Below are 18,872 nucleotides of genomic sequence, written 5' to 3' on the forward strand. Positions count from 1 at the left end.
AGAAAAGAAACCACACAGATAAGTGTGTGTACAAATCTATGTAAATATATATATATATATATTTAAGGTCTTCTAACACTTCATGTGATTACTGAGAGCGTTCTGAGATGCAATATGATAATGGAGAAATGGAGAAAAAGTTGTCTCCTATCAATTGTACAAAGGAGTATCAACCATCACCAATATTGACACACAATTTTCCATGAATTTCTTATGTTTCAGTATAAGCTCCCCTTTTGGAACAACCTTGTAACTGGGTGGCCCCCAGGAAAAGGGGAGGTTCCAGGTTCCCTGCCCCATCCAAGGGAGGGTGAAACTGAGAAGGGAGGAGAAAAAGCTGGAGAGGAGACTGAGGAAGGAAGGAAGCAGGATGGAGAGCCAGAAGGAGACCTGGAGGAGGCACATGGAGCTGAGAGTCATATGAAGAAGTTGCACTTAGGTTTTGGTCTTGGTCTGGCCCATGGGGAGGTTAACAATGGCAGTGTTGATCTTGATTTTGATTTTGCTCTTTTCCTTCCAGACTTGTCTGGCTGTTTCTGCCTCTTTCCTATGGGTTCCCACCAGGAGGTGCCTTAGACCTGTGATGGGCTTTCAGGCCTCAGAGAGCCTGGCTTTGGGCCAACTCTGTTTGGCTGGGTATTTACCCATGAGGGAATGGATGGGTAACTTTGGGTGCTTGATTTGGAAACTATATTCTTCTCCATTCTTCCCCTTTTCTATATTGCACACTGATTGTATTGATGTTTTTTTCTGTTAAAGGTATTAAGCACTAGAGTATACCTAGTGGCAGCTGATGGCAAAAATCAGCAGGTTTGGGGGTTTTGGAGTGCCCCTCTCCCTGTCCTGTAACAGAAGGGTCCTGGAAACTAGAGATGGAAATAACTCCATCTGAAAGAAAGGTAGATTTACTTTAAGCTTTGGGGAAAGAGAATGTCTCTCTCCTGAGCAAAGGGCAGGCAGGCTTATTTGAGTTCTGTGAACTCAGAGTCACTTTCCTATACAGTTACCAACTATGTGTGCAAATATCACCTGACCCTCTTCTCTTAGATCTGTGGGAATTGGGACTCAGGAAACCAGAGCAAATTGCGCTGATGTGTATAATAAAACTGCTTCCTGTGCCTGAATGATAAAGTACTTTATCTCTAACCCAGGAATTTTGGGTTTTCTACCAGCCTAGATGAAACTGTGGCCAACTAACTTGCTAGTTTGCAAGTAGGGTTAAATCTCAGATCATTCAATGTATTTAAAAACCAACTGCTTAATTTCTTTCTCTGAGACAGAAATATTAGACTATATTTTTTAGAAATAAATTTATAAATATAAAAGTTGCCCATAAAGTGGTTTGACCTATATTTAGTGGTGATATTTTAATTATCTATAATATGATCTCATGCATATGTAGAATATAAACAAAACAAGGAAACTGACAAAACTAAACCAAAACAGAGTCTAAAAATATAACTGCAGAAATGAGGCTACTAGTGGGGGAGAGTGTGGGAACAAAGGGGGGGCGAGTGGTATATCATAAAGGGATACAGGTCTTTAGGGTAGGTGGGGTGTGGTGATGTACATTATTAGGAAGCATAAACCTATTCCTCTAAATATTATACAGTGCTATCAACCAGTTATCTCAAAAGTAAGGCTAAAAAATAGGCAATAGAATTTTGCTTGAAATAAGGTTCATTTTACTATATAAATATATGATATAAATAACCTTTATCATGCAATATGGTTGATAAAGTGGGTCAGTTAGGAACATAAAAGAATTTTTCTCAGCTTATTTAAAAGTCCTCCCTTCAGTGATTTTACTCTACTTTTACATTTGGAGTCAGTTCTGAAACCAAAATAAATATGCAGAGTCATCTAAGATGAAACAAGGTGATTATTTAGATGACATCAGAGCATTTACTTCTCATTCAATATTTATTTTCTCTGCCAAATTAATGCAAAGTAATGTAGGAACTAAAATATGGAAGTAAATTAATGAAACAAAATGATTAATTGTGAAATATTGGAAAATAATTAGGATTTGGGGTGTTTTCAAGCAATCTAAAAGGACAGTTAAATTTAATACAGTATTTTAAATGAAGATAATAATTTTTAAGAATTTTTCCTATTGATTGTTAAAATATGCCTACAGAAAGGGATACAAAACAATGCCAATACATTACAAAGAAAACACCTGCGTAAACATCCACCCAGGTGAAGGACTAGAACATTTTCTGTACCCAGAAAGTTCTCCTCTCCCCACCACAACCAGTAGCCTTGTTATGGAGCAGCCCCGATATAAAAACGGGTTGCCTGGCTGTGGGTCCTCACCCACTCCAGAGCTGGCTGAGCACTGCAAGCTGGCGGACAGCCAAATAAGGGAATTCCCCCCACGTGTCTAGTTTTATACCAAACCTGGCTGCTTAACCCCACCCTCAGGTTCCAGCAACCTTCCCTTTGGTGTGATGGGATTTGTCTCTCCCAATGTCCTGATGGCTTTGGTCTGGAGTGGGGGTGGAGTCCACAAAGCCTGTATGGAATTAGCTTTAGGACATCCTTTTCCCCATAACAGCCTCACCTTCCCAAAAAAGGAAGTCACACAGTCTTCATATTGAAAGTAGTCGCTTTACAATTTTACAATCTAAGTAACTGTGAATTATTACTTAGTTTTTCCTATATTTTAACTTAAATGGATATAATCATTCATTATTCTTTCCTATTTTAATATCCAGTTGACTCAGCACCATTTATTGAGACTATTGAAAATACTTTTTTCTATTGAACAAAAAAGGTTACCATTGTCACAAAATAATTATCTATATATGCATGGATTTAATTCCATATAAGCATTAAACTCCACAATGCATCATTATTTTATATAACCAATATTCCTCAGTGGTTCTCTAAGTATAGGCCTCAGGCCAGCTGCATTAGCATCACCTAAGATCTTGCTAGGAATTCCCACCTCTGACATACTGAAACAAAAATCCTTATATGGGGCCTCAGAGTGTTTTCTAATCAGCATTTTAGGTAATTACAATTTACACTAATGTTTGAAAATTGGTGCTCTGGATTTATGCACATATTTGTCATTTTCATTGTTCTGTATTCCTTTTTATAGTTCTGAACTTCCATGGAGGAATGTTTTTTTACCTGAAGACAGAATTGTTTTCTTTTATCCTTTAATATATCCTTAAGTATAGACTTGAGGATTTAAAATTACTTGTGTAATTGGTCTGAAAATCAAATAATTTAACTTCCACTTTCAAAGCAATGTTTTCCTAGGTGTAAGATTATAGATTAGCATTACAAAGGTATTTTCTTTCAGTACTTTAAATATTTTATTTCATTTTCTTTCTGCCTTGGATTATTTCTGTTATAAAGTTCACCTTGAATTTTTTTCATTATTTCTTTGAAAGTAATTTCTATTTTTCTCTAACCAACTTTATTTTCCCTGTCTTTCATTTTTAGAAATTTCATTTTTATCTTTTTATCACTGTTCTCTTTTATCATTCTTTTATTATTTGTTATATATTTTTTAAACCTACTTGAAGTTTTTAGAACTTCTTGACTCAAATTGATGGCTCGTGTGTGTTTTGAAAATATCTAAGTCACAGTGTCTTCAAATATTGCTGGGCCTCCCTGGTGGTGCAAGGGGTTGAGACAGAGACTATGAAGCTAACCTCAGCCACTGTAGCACAAGTTCGATCCCGGGCCAGGGAGCAACCCACATGGCACAGCAGACCTCTCCTGACTCACCCACTACTCCCCTCAGCAGTGTATTTCAGTCAATCTGCCTGTTCTGTTCCCCACTCTGTCTCTGGTGAGTCCTCTCATCCCCCCATCCCCCACACCTCTGGCCTGTAACCCCATTCTTGTATGCATAGATAAATAAATCTTTGAAAAAATATATATTTCTTCTGCTCCATTTTGTTTTTGCTTCTGGAATTCCAATTACTCTGTTTCCTTTTTCTATCTTATTTTGTCATCTACGTTTTTATCATTTTTTTTCATCATTTCCCTCTGGATATTCTGTCCAAACTGTTTTTAGTTTATTAAATTACTCTTCAATATATTTTAATCTGCTGTTCTGTCTCTAGCTAACTCTTTGAAATGTTAATTTTGTATCTTCTATTTCTGCAACTTCTACTTAATATGCACACATACATATGTCAGTTAATTTGTTATTATAAATCTCGGTTTTATCTCCTTATACATGATAAACATAGTGATTTTAAAGTATTTAAAAACCCAGTGGATCTACCCTTTTATCTATTATTTTATCTGTTGTCTCTGTTGATTTTCACTTTATTGTAGTAATGTTTTGACTTTCTATTTTTTTTTCAATTTTATCTTGGCCATTGCACTTAAAAATTATTTATAGGAATAAATTAAGGTCTGTATGATATTAACTCCCTCCGGAGAATGTTTATATTGATTTCCATTATTCACCTGGAAACTTACCATTTATAAATAACTGGACACTAAATATGCAGATCAACTTAATCTTATTTCAAGGTATGCAATTATTTGGAATTTGGTGGGGATCTCTATATGGGCAAATATGCTTCCCTTTGTTGGGTTCTGAACACTAATACTCTATAGACTTTCAGAGGTATCAAAAGTACTGGTGTGTCTTTCAGACACAAAGTTCTCTCTTCGACCATAAAATTTCCCTAGGAAAAAGTGCCCTCAAATATTATAATTCCTTCCTCTTACTTCCCTCTGATCCTACATTATTGGCCCTCTGTTATCTTAAAGGAAGTTTCAATTTTGTTGATTATCACTTCTAAACATCTCAAGCAGGGATACTGATCTCTAAAATACCTAAACTGTTTTTTTTTTCCTTAAGAGACTCAAAATAATTTAAACCAGTTTCAAAATTTTCTTATTAACGATAGACAATTTTTAAGAGGTCATATTTATATCTATAATTTATAATTAAAAGACATATGGAATTATTTTGCCAGCAAGAACTATTTCTGCATTATTAATTTACTACTAGTAGATATCACATTCATTGAAAAAAAGTTACTTAAGCATTAAAGCTTATTTCTAAGTTTTCCCTTAGTATTTCTCTCTAAAGTCTTATTTATTTTATCATATGTAAATAACTTTCAGAAAAATGACAGCTGATCCCTAAATTATAGGAAAAGGCTTATAAGTTCAAAATTAAATTAAAATTGTTTTTAATAAATAACTTGAGATAATTTCAGATTCACATGAAGAATTATGAAACAATACAGAGTGATCATATGCACCGTTAGCCCAGCTTCTCCAAAGAGTAGCATGTCACAATCAGGATACTGACAGGAATAAATTCAAGAAACAGAACATCTCAATCCCACAAGGATCATTCATGGTGCTCTTTTATAGCCACACCCACATCAATAAGTTTTATATAACCTTCTGACCCCAAAGACTGGTGTACCTAGTCTAGCTAAATGCACCAAAGAAGACTTTAGTTTTCTGCCTTCCACAATTATATAATTCATAACCACAAGTCTCCCCAACAAAAGGGATCATTAAGTGAACATTAAAATAATAGCTTGACAATCTCCATTGTCACAGTAATAGTTCCATAATCTCCATCATGGTATTTATTAGGCAAAATGCTTTGTTCCAGATGTTTATGTAGATTTATTTTCTTTTTTCATTTTTTTACCTATGTTGTAATCAGCTAAGTAAAAAATTAAAACGAGGATAATGCCTTTAAAAGCACTGCACAGATTGGGTGTTGCAAATGTAACTGACAAATTCTCATTTCATTTTAGTATTATTGTGTTACCTGCAATATCACACCTTCACAGAAACCAATAAGAAATTGAAAGTAATTTTCCTGATGATACAAACACTTCCTAGAAACCCTATGAGAGTTCGGGGAGGTGATTTCATTGTTCTTCTATCTTTCTGAGGAGTAAATGTAATCAAGGTGTAATTATATTAAGATTTAGTAGTCAACAAATTTGATATAACATTATTATACATACCATACATAACTACTTTAATGTCATTCCATATCACAGATCTCTATTAATTTTGTTATTTCATTTTCAAAGTTACACTCCACTTTTAATAAAAGTTACACTCCAGTTTCCTAAAAGATATAATTTACCTGGATTACTTAATTCCATTGTAAATTGTTCCCAATATAAATAGATGAAACTAATCACAAAAAAACCATCCCAAGGGAAAAAGCTATAAAAGGATAAAAGGGTTGTGGGGTGTGTGTGCGTGTGTGTGTGTAAAAAGAGTGATGAAGTCCTGCATGGATGTACTTGAGTCTTAGCTACTTTAATACAATCATTAGCCATGTGCTCACTCCCCGGGCAACAATTTGGTATAAACAACATTAGCTACCGCATAAGATGAGTCCTCTGATATACAATAGTAGAGTCTATGAGGGTGAAGATACTTTAGTAGATAAACATGTGGAAAACTACTCTTCGGAATTTCCCTGAGTGCCATTTCTCAGATAAGTGCAGTTGTATCCCAGCTTATCATTGGCCGGGAACATGCCTGTGACTAAATGTCTCCCTGGTGGAGATGTCTCATCAGTAGAAAAGAATAAATTCAGTTCTCCCTCATTGCTCTTGTTTTGAGGCATATAATTTCAGTTGTAGCATATTTTCATACCAACTGCTCACACTGGTATTTCTTTTCTTTTTTCAGGAAAGATTTTCTTCTAAAAATATTGACAATACCATCATTGCATCATATCTGTTCATGGCCCTCTAAAAGGACCTGTGATTGCTTTAATGGAAAATAATTAGCTAAACTTCATAGATGTTAGGAGTAAATTTTCTCCACAAGTACATGGAAACCACATGCATGTTTGTCCGGTCTTGTAGTCATGATCTCAGCATACATTCAGTGCTCAAATAGGCCAATGAAAACAAATGGAGAGAAGTGTAATTTCTGAAATTGAAAAAAAAAAAATAAATAAAGACAACTCATGTCTTTCTATAGGAAAAAAGATATCTCCGATGTTCCTTCTATAGGTCAATTTCTTCTAAGTAGAAATAGTTCACATAATATACATATGGAATATTTTGAACTAATGAAAGCAGTTGTCTTTAAGATCTGCATCTATATACTCTATGTTGGTTTCCTAGGATTTCTTTCGCAGTTCAAATAAATCATCCTTTGAAAGTGTTTCCCTTCAATTTCCAGTGGTTCACTCTAAGTTCACAGTTACAGGCATCCACAAACCTTTCCCAAATTATTTGTCTTCTAATTTGCTAAAGAGGATTATACAGTAGAAGAAAGCCTTGAAATAGTCAACCGGATATATGTTAATGGGTTATTAATATGACATTCTTAGTGATACAAAGAGTGTTTTGAAAATCATTCTTGTAATTTATGGATTGATCCTGACATGATATTTGAAGAAAATGTTGTTCAAAGATGCAAATGGCATTTCAGCGCCTTATTAATTTATTAGCTCTTTCAGCAAGTATTTATTGAGAACCAATTATGATTTAGGCCCTGTGCTAGAACTTTGTTTCATTTTTAACTCAACAGTGTTTTTAACTCTGCAGTGTATTATCTGAACTACTAGAGACTAATTTTGCAAACGTCTCATTTTTAGGGCTAATTTGCTCAAGTCAAGTTTCCTAATTTAAGATAGCCACATATTTATAAATTCGAACAATTTTTCAGGGAAATAACTATTACTGGAGATACTATGACTTTTCAACTTGATCCTGTAAGGTATCCTTTTAGCATCTTAGAGTGGCTCAGTTTTTCTCAACCACCACAAACAGGATTTCTCAACCTATTTTAGATATCACCCCATGAACTCATAGATAAGTCTGGATTTTGGGAAGTCTCTGGAAAGCTTGCTTATCAAGTGTTCTCCATTCAAAAAAAAAATGAGAAAAAAGAGTGAGTTATAAGAATACAGCCTGGAATCCTACTCTCAGTTACATGTGTGAAGGTAAATAATTTCCAAAAGTTAGTACTTTAAGACTTAGTGATAACAATGCTATGTGACACACCTCACACCTGATCATTACAAAGCATGTCTGTTGGCTCCCTGTAATTAAGAACTTCAACTGAAGTGAAGCTTAGCTAGTTTCTGTGTTTGAATAATTAGACATCTTTGATAACAGTGCTTTTGATGCAATTTTCTCTTTAGCAATGTCAGCAGCTCTCTCACTTTCTCTGCCTCTAATTGACCCAGCTCCTCACAGCTAAATCCAATGTTGACTACTTCTGATGATTATAATCCTTCCCAGCTTCCCCAATTAATCAAAACAAAAGTAAGGTATAAACCAGAAGTTCCAAATTCAAATGTGATTAGGACCCAAGCAAGGTATCTTAAAATATGAAGCAGACTGTGTAAGGCTACAAGGGGAGTTGAGAGCATACTCAACTCTCACATGTTCTAGATTCTTTATACACTATAAAGTCCACCAAAATACCTGCTTGGCTACTAGTTAATACTCTGGTAATTGACATTTATATTTTCTCTCATCCTTCCAATCTAAGATTCTGTGATCTACCTCCACTTCTGGAACTCTAAGTGTGCTGCTCCACTGATCCCTGTGCCTACCTCAGTCATATTAGCTACCAAATTCCCTAGAACATGGTGCACTAGAAGCTGGCCTTAGCTCTGGTATATGTACATTTCTTAAGTCTCAACACTTCAGAGTTTCTTTATATGTGGCCCAGTACACTGTTTTCTCATCACATCATATAAATCTTTCACCTTTAGTTTATATGTGACCCAAGCAGAACACTTGAAAGCAGATGAGCTCTGACACATGTCCCAGATCCTTATGTACTGATTATTAATTTGTAATTCTGCTTTACTTGTTGTTTTATCTCCTGTGGCTAGAACATTGCATTATATCTGAAAGTGGACACCAGCAGTCACTAACTGACAAATTTTCCAGAAGCTCATGATGAATTTTCTGATGTTGAAGGACTGAAGAATGCATCTGGATTACCTGAACATGCAGCCACACCCCAGAACTTACTGCTTCCAGAGTGCATCAAGAGTGTGTCTTTTCTGACAAAGGGTGGAGGAAATGTATTGCCCCATCTGGAGACAACACCTGGAGCCCAGCAGCCTTTCAGAGAGAAGATTTTTTTGGCCAGATCTTTCCTCCTTTATTTAACCATCATGTTCCTAAATCCACCAAAATTATAATTCAAAGGAGAATATACCCCAAAAGGCCAGGTCTTTGGTTTTCCACTCACTAGATTATGCAAGTTTCTTGTCACATTTCAAGTAATGCTGGCGATCTTAGTGTTGACCACCAACTGTAAACACATCCATAATGAGCAGGTTAGAATAATCTGTCCTGTAAAAGTGGCAGTTGGCTCAAACTATCACTTGTCTTTGTCTTTCTTTTTTAAATTTAGGTAACATTGGATTACATCAGTGTATATGATTCAGAGCTATAGGATCACACTCTTCAGATGTATGTTACCATACCACACCCACCACTAAGGCACCTACTGTCTTCTCTCATATTGTTTGCAAAGATGAACAGATATATTACTAGAAAGACTTCCCAATCCCCTAGCAAATTTACAGCATAGGCTATCAAGTTACTATGAAAAATATTTGAATGACTCCCACAATGAGACAAAACATAATAATATTATAATAGGAAAACATTGTTAGTAACAATTTTCCCCACCTAGAGTTTTCAAATTGTCTACTGCCTTAGAACTAATCGCTGAAAATAATATCCTACTTTTATCTTCTAATCCTGTAATCTTCTAGAAGCTACAAAAAAATGAATCTAAAAATAGTCACAAGTTTCCTTGAATGTAAGTTACAAGGAAATATCTAGAGAGTTTTGAATATATTCATTGTGGAGCAGAACTGAAGTACCAGTGTCATGATTTCAAAATTAATCAATGAATAAGTGACTTTATAAGACTCTAAGAATTCCTAAAATATAAAAAGAACTAAAGAAAAAATAATTTTAGTCCAATCTTCAAAATAACACCTGCTGCATGTGAAGGAATCTATTCACTAATCCCCTATTGTCATCAACTCTCTTCTTCTAGTGCCACCATTACTACCTACTCACAGCCTCAGGGTGAAGCTCAAATCAAGATGGGGCCCTGCTTCCTAGCAGGGGGAGCTGCAAGGGGCTGTGTGGACAGATGAGCCTGACTACTATCCAGGGGCCAAAAGTGCAGTGGTCAAGAGGGGCTGGGCCAACAAATGCCCACTGAAAGTAAGATCAGGTGATTTGAGGGGAAAATGCTCAAATAAATTGAATTTCACATAAAACAAATAAAATTTTGTTAGCATAAATAAACCATATGAAATACTTGAGATATACTTACAGTAGATTTTTTAATTAAATTCAAATCTAGCAAGAGATATTCTATCAGGCAGCTCTAATTGAAAAGTCTATTATCTACAGAGTGCGGTAAGTAGCAGAAATGTGACAATGAAAAACTGATTAATTCCAGAAATGGATGCAGGAAAGAAATGAGGGACATAGCTGGTGAGCAAAACCAGTCACCCATCAGGTCAGGTGATCAAGTCCGCAGGACATGGGGTGGCCGTGATGGGGAGCATGAGCAATGGATTGGAAGAGACTTTCCACAGGAACTCACTAAGGGTGTCTGCAGCCTGGAAAGGTGGTCACTTGGTATGTGTGGTCTATCTTTTGTGATTGCCTTGGTAATGACAGTAGGGCAGACTCTCAGATATTTCTCTTTCTCATGCAAGGGAAACCAGGAATCAAAGAGCTAGAACTTCACACAAACTCATAGATGTTTGAGTTAAATGTACCTTAAAATGTAATGCCAGCCTTTCAAATATGCTGCAGTTTAAAGGACATGGAAGCAGCAGACAGAACTGTGTCTGCCTGTATCCACAAGATCTTTGCGCTTCTTGAAGAAAAGGACAAAATCTTGTTTAATGGTCTCCCAGCACCTAACACAAAACTGTCAGAGGAGCAGCTATGAATGCAAATGTTGATCTGACTGATACTTTGTTATTACGGAACTGAAGATTATTTTCTCCAAAGAAAAGAAATAGGGGCCTCCCTGGTGGCACAAGGGGTTAAGTCTCAGCACTATGAAGCTATTTACAGCCAGTGCAGCAAGAGTTCTATCCCTGGCCAGGGAGCTACCCACATGGCACAGCAGACCTCTCTTATCTCTTCTGCTGCTCCCCTCAGCAGTGTATTTCAGACAATCCACCTGTTCTGTTCCCCATTGTGTCTCTGGTGAATCTTCTCACCCTCTGCACCTCTAGCCTGTACCCCAGTTCTCGTATGCATATTAAAAAAAAAAAAAGAAAAGAAATAGGGCCTCCCTGGTGGCGCAGCAGATTGAGCGCTGCACTGTGAAGCTGTCTGCAGCCTCTGCAGTGTGGGTTAGATTCCCGGGCCAGCCAGGGAGATACCCACATGGCGCGGCAGGCCTCTCCTTTCTCTCCCGCTGCTCCCCTCAGCATTGTCTTTGGTCTGTCTGCCTGTTCTGCTCCCCTCTCTCTCTCTGGTGAATTCTCTCACCCTCCCACACCTCTGACCTGTACCCCAGTTGTTGTATAAATAAATAAATCTTTTAAAAAAGAAGAAAAAGAAAAGAAATAGACCCTTCAGAACATCTCTATTACTAAAAAATTGAAATATTTCACTTTGTTTAAACACTAAAAACCATTAAAGCTATCTCTAAGCAGACCAAACACTCATGTCTGATAGGAAACAGTTAGCTGTACTCCCGTGGCACAGTGATTTTAGTGTGACCAGGATTTAAATTGCTGAATGGATGAGGAGTGCCATGTAGAGAAGCAATGAACTTGTTTAATAGCTGGTGATGTGCTTGCAGAGTAATGTCCCACTTTCCCCTCCTCCCATTCTCACCACGAGCCCAGTGCCTTGACTTGTGCTGTGTTAGACTCACTTTTATAAACAGCATGTCTTTTCCACTAAATAAGCTGCATAATTCACCGAAATCCTGGTGCTTCAGAGACTTAACCCAGAAAAAAATCATTTTGAGTATAAAATATTAGATTAGACAACATGAGAACAAGGAAATGGCATGAAATTAGGAGCATCATTCAAAGCAAAAGCTTTAGATAGTCTGGTAAACTTCATCTTTTACAATAATGCCCAGACTGGTTTATAGAAAAATTAATTTAGCTGGTATAGCTTAAATCACCATCTAGATTCATTTTACTGCTTGTATAAATATATATCTTAAACTTTTCAATATATATCTTAAACAGCATTCTTACAGTATCAAGAAGTAGATTGATATTATACTAATCCTTATCAGTTGTCATATTACTTCCATTAAAATGACAAAAAGAGAAGGTATCCTTAGAAAAAAATTACCTGCAACAGAGGATTTATCAAATTCTTTTTTAAAAAGATTTATTTATGCATACAAGAACTGGGCTGTAAGCCAAAATTGCGGGGGGTAGAGAGGGGTGAGAGGATTCACCACAGAGAGTGGGGAGCAGAACAGGCAGATCTACTGGAACACACTGCTTAGGGGAGCAGCCAAATTCTTAATATTAGTGATTCTTCAGGAGAAGGCAAAGAGGATAAACTCAAAAAGGACTGACCTGGGCATTAAGTATTTGGCACGATTTTAATTTTTAGGATGTAAAATGGGTATAAAGGTTTCCTTATGATATTCTACTTATTTTTGTGTCTTAAATGCTTCATGATAGGATTTTTAGAGAGGAGAAGAAATCAGAATTGCTTCAATCATATATATACTTTACGGAATGTTATGTATTAGGTCAAGGTATGTGATTCAGATTGATAAAGTCTGACTTTAGTCTTTCGGTACATAATTATCTTATTTGTTGATCCTATATTCATCCACTAACAAATCAAAGGAAAATGATAAGCTATCAAAGGGCTTTGGATTTAGAAAATATTATTGCTTATAGGTTTCTTCAACCTCATAATACCCATGACTTCATTTTATCTCTTACCTCTCCTTCAAAACTTTTTGAAAAAACTGTTTAAAAAGTCATACTATTCTATTAGTTATTTTCCACTCATCCTTGACTATGCCCTCTAACTTACTCTATTTAAATTATATTCTTCATAAGTTAGTGGCTGTAACATTTACAAGTGTTACTATTCCCATTTTCATCTTCTATGTAATGTGAACTTAAAGTTAGTTGGCTTTTTTTCCGCATCCTATTTCCATCACTTATTAGCTATTTTTCCCTTGACAATTTTACTCTAAGCCTAATTTTATGTAGAAGTCTAATTTTCTTTACTGTAAAGGCTGCTCATCGTAGCATTACTTAAACTACTTTTTGTATCAATACAATAGAATATCAGGCAGCTATTTTAAAATATAGCATAAGTTAGCTGTGACCATCTGCAAAGATCAAGTTGCACAAAAGTAGCATAATCCTATAAAATAAAAGGATTATCAATAGCCACACACACAATAGCCACACATGCATATATGTAGAGGGTAGGGAAACACAAGGGAATATACTCTAAAATTTAATGTCGAACAGATTACATAGTACAGTTGCCTTTTAAATTATGTATTTATATCATTGTGCATTTTGTATAAGCATACATTACTTTGATAGCTATAAAATATGAAAGAGAAAGTGAGAAATAGGAATATAATAGACTTCATTGTGTTGTCAGACTGATTAAATGATTCAGCATTTGGCAGTATCTATGATACTTGGTAAACCCACAGCAGATGTTAACTATTATTATTAACTCATTGCATCCTTGTAGTGTCATTATTTATCTCATATTTCTAAAATATTTGTGCACCTTAGGGTTGCATTTTCAGCTCTTTCCTATTTATTATGTATATCTCTCTGACACTCCCATACCAATGAGTCTGTTTTTTAAACCCCAAGGCCACATTTCTCTAGTCAAATAATCCTGAAGAGCTCCAGACCCATACCACAGTCTGCAGCATATTTCCACTTATAGATCCTTCAGACCTAAAAATGCAATGTGCATAAAACTGAAGTCTTCATCTTGACCTCCCAAAAGTACTCTGACTCTATCCTCTCTATTTCAGTGACAGATAATATCATCAAGTTATTTCACAACCAGAAACCAATATTCAGCCAATATTCTGCTATATCATGCTACACAACTGATCTCTGGTCAAGCCATTCTTCCCTCTCCCTTCTTCATAGCTTTAAAATCCACCCACTTCCATCCAATTCCATTGTCCTTCTTTTGGTCAGACCCTACATCACATCTGTAATGACCTCCTATGGCTCTCATTGTCCATCTTTATATAAATTTGTTTGTTCAGTAAGCACTTACTGAGCAGAGTTTATAATGAATGGGGAGAAAAGTGAGTGATTTTTTAATCACAACTTCTGTTTTCCTTGGAATAAGTTTACTATTTTTAGTTTATATGATATCACACATATTATTTACAATCTTTTCAAAAACACAAGCGTTTTAAAAATGCAATCATACTACAGGATGTCAATGATAATACAGGGGTCTTAAAGACACAGAGTAGATGAAAACCAATGTAGAGTGGGACTGTGATTTAAGGGAGTCTTCACGGAGGAGGTGACACTTGAGCTGAAACCTAAAGTATGAATAGTTGTTGGCTGTTCAAAGAAAAAGAGTGGATGTCGTTGGTGGCACAGGGGTTAAAGACAGCGCTATCAAGCAATCGTCAGCCACTGCAGCAAGAGTTCAGTTCCCATCCCCAGCCAGGCAGCAACCCACATGGCGCAGCAGACCTCTCCTGACTGACTCACTGCTCCCTTCAGCAGTGTGTTTTATTCAATCAGCATGTTCTGTTCCCAAGTCTGTCTCTGGTGAATCCTCTCACCTGTTCTTATATGCATATAAATAAATATTTGGGAAAAAAAAAGAAAAGAAAGATGATGCATTTATTTAAAAAAAATAAATAAAAAAAGAAAAAGAAAACAGTATACCAGGCAAGAAGTAATCTTAGCAGTCAATATTCTTAGCATGAAACTTTCAGTTCCACTGTGGCTGAAATGTGGCATCAGGGTTAAAAAAAAAACAGAGTTGAAAAATGTGTCATCTTCCCGGTGGCGCAGTGGTTGAGCGCTGGGTTGCGAAGCTGCCCGCAGCCTCTGCAGCGCTGGTTCGATCCCTGGCTGCTCCCCGGCCACAGGAGGAGGGTCCCACATGGCGCGCAGACCTCTCCTGCCGCCCACTGCTCCACTCAGCAGCATACCTCGGTCCTTCTGCCTGCTCTGCTCCCTGCTCTGGCTCTGGTGAATTCTCTCACCCTCCCGTGCTTCTGACTGTTCCCAGTGTGTGTATAAATAAATCCAAAAACAAAAAAAACAAAAAAAAACCTTTATTAAAAAAAAAGAGAGAGACATTGTCCTAAGGGGAATATTAGCCACTGCCATTGTATGATTAAGAGCAGGAAAGCCACATAGAAAGACAGTCCCCCTGGCTATTGTGGTGCCAGTACCTGCTCTTCAATTGGAGTGAACTCTGTATCTCCTGCTTAAGACCTTTCAACATACCTCTGCCTCAGTTTAAAGTCCAAGAATTATCCAACCCTTGCTTACTTCTCTGCTCATTTTTCTTGCCATTGACTCAGCTTCAGCAAAATCAATCTCCTAGTACATGCTTGAAAACAAAGGTACCACAGTCTTGCTTCTGAGCCTTTTCACACTCTGCTCCCTAATCCGGGGGCATAATTCTTCCATCCTCCTTCATTGTGGCAGTTACAACTGCCAATCATTCATGCTTCAACTTGAATTAAACCATATTGTGTGATCCACCCCTCTTTGCCCAAGATTGATGCACACCTCTACTCTGTACTCATAACACTGTATGGTGACCTTATTGTATTATATTTCATGCTTCAGTGTAACTGCCTACTTTCTCCTCTATTATCTTATTCCCTGTGTGTGTGTAACTTTGTAAAGTTATTTTTGTCCTAGAGGGATGTGATAAATATATGTTGAATTAAAGAACAACACCATTTGGTTTTTTGGTTTAGAGACTATACTAGATTTCTCAGGGAATTCAAAAAGCTCAAATAAAATGTTATAATAGCAGTATTTTAAAACAGATAATAAATAACTATTAATTATTTGGTAAAATTGCATTTTTAGGAGCAAAGGAACTATATATTAGTATATGTTTCTTATTTGCTCTGTAATTGGGTTAGGATATTTAAGATTTATTGACTACTTTTTCTCCACTTATCAAATATGTAATTAGATGATTATAACAATTCTTCACATTTAAAATCCTCTACTCAAAATATAACATTAAATGTAGGTGGAATTTTTATAAAGTACAAATGTTTCCCAGACTACTTAACTAGCAATATGATTTATTTCTCTTCAGTTGCGTAAAATAGAGTAAAGGAATCTACCTTGGTGGCTTATCAACATAGATAGATAGACCTTTAACTATCTATCTATGTTGATAAGCTATCAAGTTTTGACCCACATATCTTTCATTCATACTCTCCTGATAAATCAATTTGTTTTTGTGGTTTTGTTCTGAATACAAACTTAATTCTTAAATATAATTTAAGTGGAAAACAGTCTGTTTCAACTATAAATGGTGCTTGAAACCCACTTTTAAATCTGCTCTTAGTAATTCAATTCTAATCATTATGCTTCACCCTTAGATAGAAATTCACTAAACAATTGAATAGCCTGTTTCTCTGACTTGGTTTTTAGCACCATTTCATACATTACATTCTTTGATTAGAGCAATACAGAAGGCAGCAAGGGGGATTTAAAGCATTAGTATACTGCTTCAAATAAATATGATTTAATGTCAGTGCACTGCCATGTCTATATAACTCCAGAATTTCCAGTTTTAGATGAACAAGGTAATGTCACCTTTACAATCTATGTACAAGCTGTCAGAGCAAAATTAAAAGCAATTCATCAAAACAGCATGCTGACTGTATTAGTAGAATGGACATTGATTATGTACCAATTAAAGCAAACATGACTCGCACTGAATGGAAATCAATTGACTCTATCTGTATAATAAGCATGATCTCCCCTCACTGACTAGGAGAGCAGAGCTATAAAAGATGGTTGGGGAGAGAGACACTCCATATGCTACACGGTGCTGTATTAGAGTTTACGAAAGCTCAGGAGAAATCCCAAAATTTGTGTAGTCAAGGAAACACCAGGAAAACCTTCACATATGCCCCATTCCACTTAGCTACCAGCTGAACTGAAGTGGTAACTGCAGAGGGAACACTGGGCAATGCTGGCCCAAGGGAGATCCAGGGGTTCTCCATAGAGAAGGAAAACTGTAGCAAGGGGAAAGTTAAGTGATGGGTGGAAGAAACCTCTTCTCCCACTGTTGCTAGAGCCTTATGTTCCTCAGGGGCAAACGCATAAAGTACATGCCCATAAAGCATTTGGCATCTCTGTATGCCTCATGCTCCCTTCACAGCAATGTGAGTTTCACAACAGGTCCTCCCATTGCTGCTAGCATACACTCAAAGAGTCCCCAACAGCAGTTTGAAAAAAAAAAAAAAAAATTAATTCTCTGGTTCTCCACAGTTTGTTACATAACACTAGCATGGTGAGAGCAAATGCCTTAAATCTCATCAGTTCCATTTATTAGCTGTTGTAAACCTTTTATGGCTTATACAGACAATTGAGTTTTTGCAATGTAATGAAACAAGAGCAACGCCATGGTGCCTGGGAAGGCTGGTTGGGTACTGTGATTTCAGCAAGCCTTAGACAAACCATGAGAGTAACTGCTTTGAAGGAAAAATTTACCACAATTGTAGGCCACTTTTTAAAACAGAACTATTTAATCCTACCCTATTAAAGAATATATTTAGAAAAATTGCTGATCATAACCCTTTCTCTTATTTTTATTTTTTTTTCTATTATCAAATATAAATATTACACATATGATCAACCTCCCTTTGAGTTTGTGTTTGTGGAAGAATAGGAGAAAGGAAAGTCCTATGTTGATTTATTAAGTCTTCATGCTTTGTTTCATACAACTTTTTTTTTATGTCTCTCAGGGCAAGAACACGTTTGATTTTTTTGGTTTTGGAGACAAATTGCAAGGTACTAGATCAGCATTTGTTTCTTTCCCACTCTCCCTTTCTTTGAATTTAATTGTTCCCGTCTCTGTTCTTGTTTATTTCTAGTTCTATTAAAGCACTTGCTTTATTCTGTCTAGCTGGAGACCTTTTTTGTATGTTTTTTTTTTTTCTTTGACAGCATTGCAAACTCTTAAAGGGCAGTGCCCATGGCTTTGTCATTCTGGCAGTCCTCACAGTCACAAAAATATTGTACTCTTCAGAGAGACAAGAATCAATATTTCTGTGTCTAAGTGAACTGAATTAAATTTAACCAGTCCAAAAAAATCATTTTCTTCTAACTCATCGAGGGAAAATATTTTATTTACACTGTGGCCACATGGAATAATCCTTGATCAACTAGAGTTCAGGTGAGATGATCCATTTAACCATGTCTTTGGTAGCAATGTGCCCTAAACACAGACATAATTGGATTCTGTTGCAAATTAGATGCAAAGATGAGATGTTTGTCATAAGCAGTAATTTGCAAAACACAGCATCTTTCACTATATTATAGTAAAAAGGCACCCAAATGAAAAATAAACATGTCTATCAACTTACAGTTTTTATTGTCAAGAAGATTGAAATTCAAATGATCTAAAGGTATACTTTATATTCACTGTATATTAATTATTATTTTCAAACAGTTAACCTGTTCAATGTCAGTTGAGACAAATATTTGGTGATTTCACTTTGTACATTTCATATATCCCTTCATATATAGTGTATTGGATTCATTTTGTACATACATATTTTTCTGTTTCACACACTTATTTGTTTCTTAAAAGGCTCAAGTCTCTATAAATTGTGCTTTAATATTCTGACTTGAGGATTACAAAGTCAGTTTGCATTCTTGATTTACTGTT

This window comes from Talpa europaea (assembly GCF_964194135.1).
Source record: "Talpa europaea genome assembly, chromosome: 2".
NCBI lineage: Eukaryota > Metazoa > Chordata > Mammalia > Eulipotyphla > Talpidae > Talpa > Talpa europaea.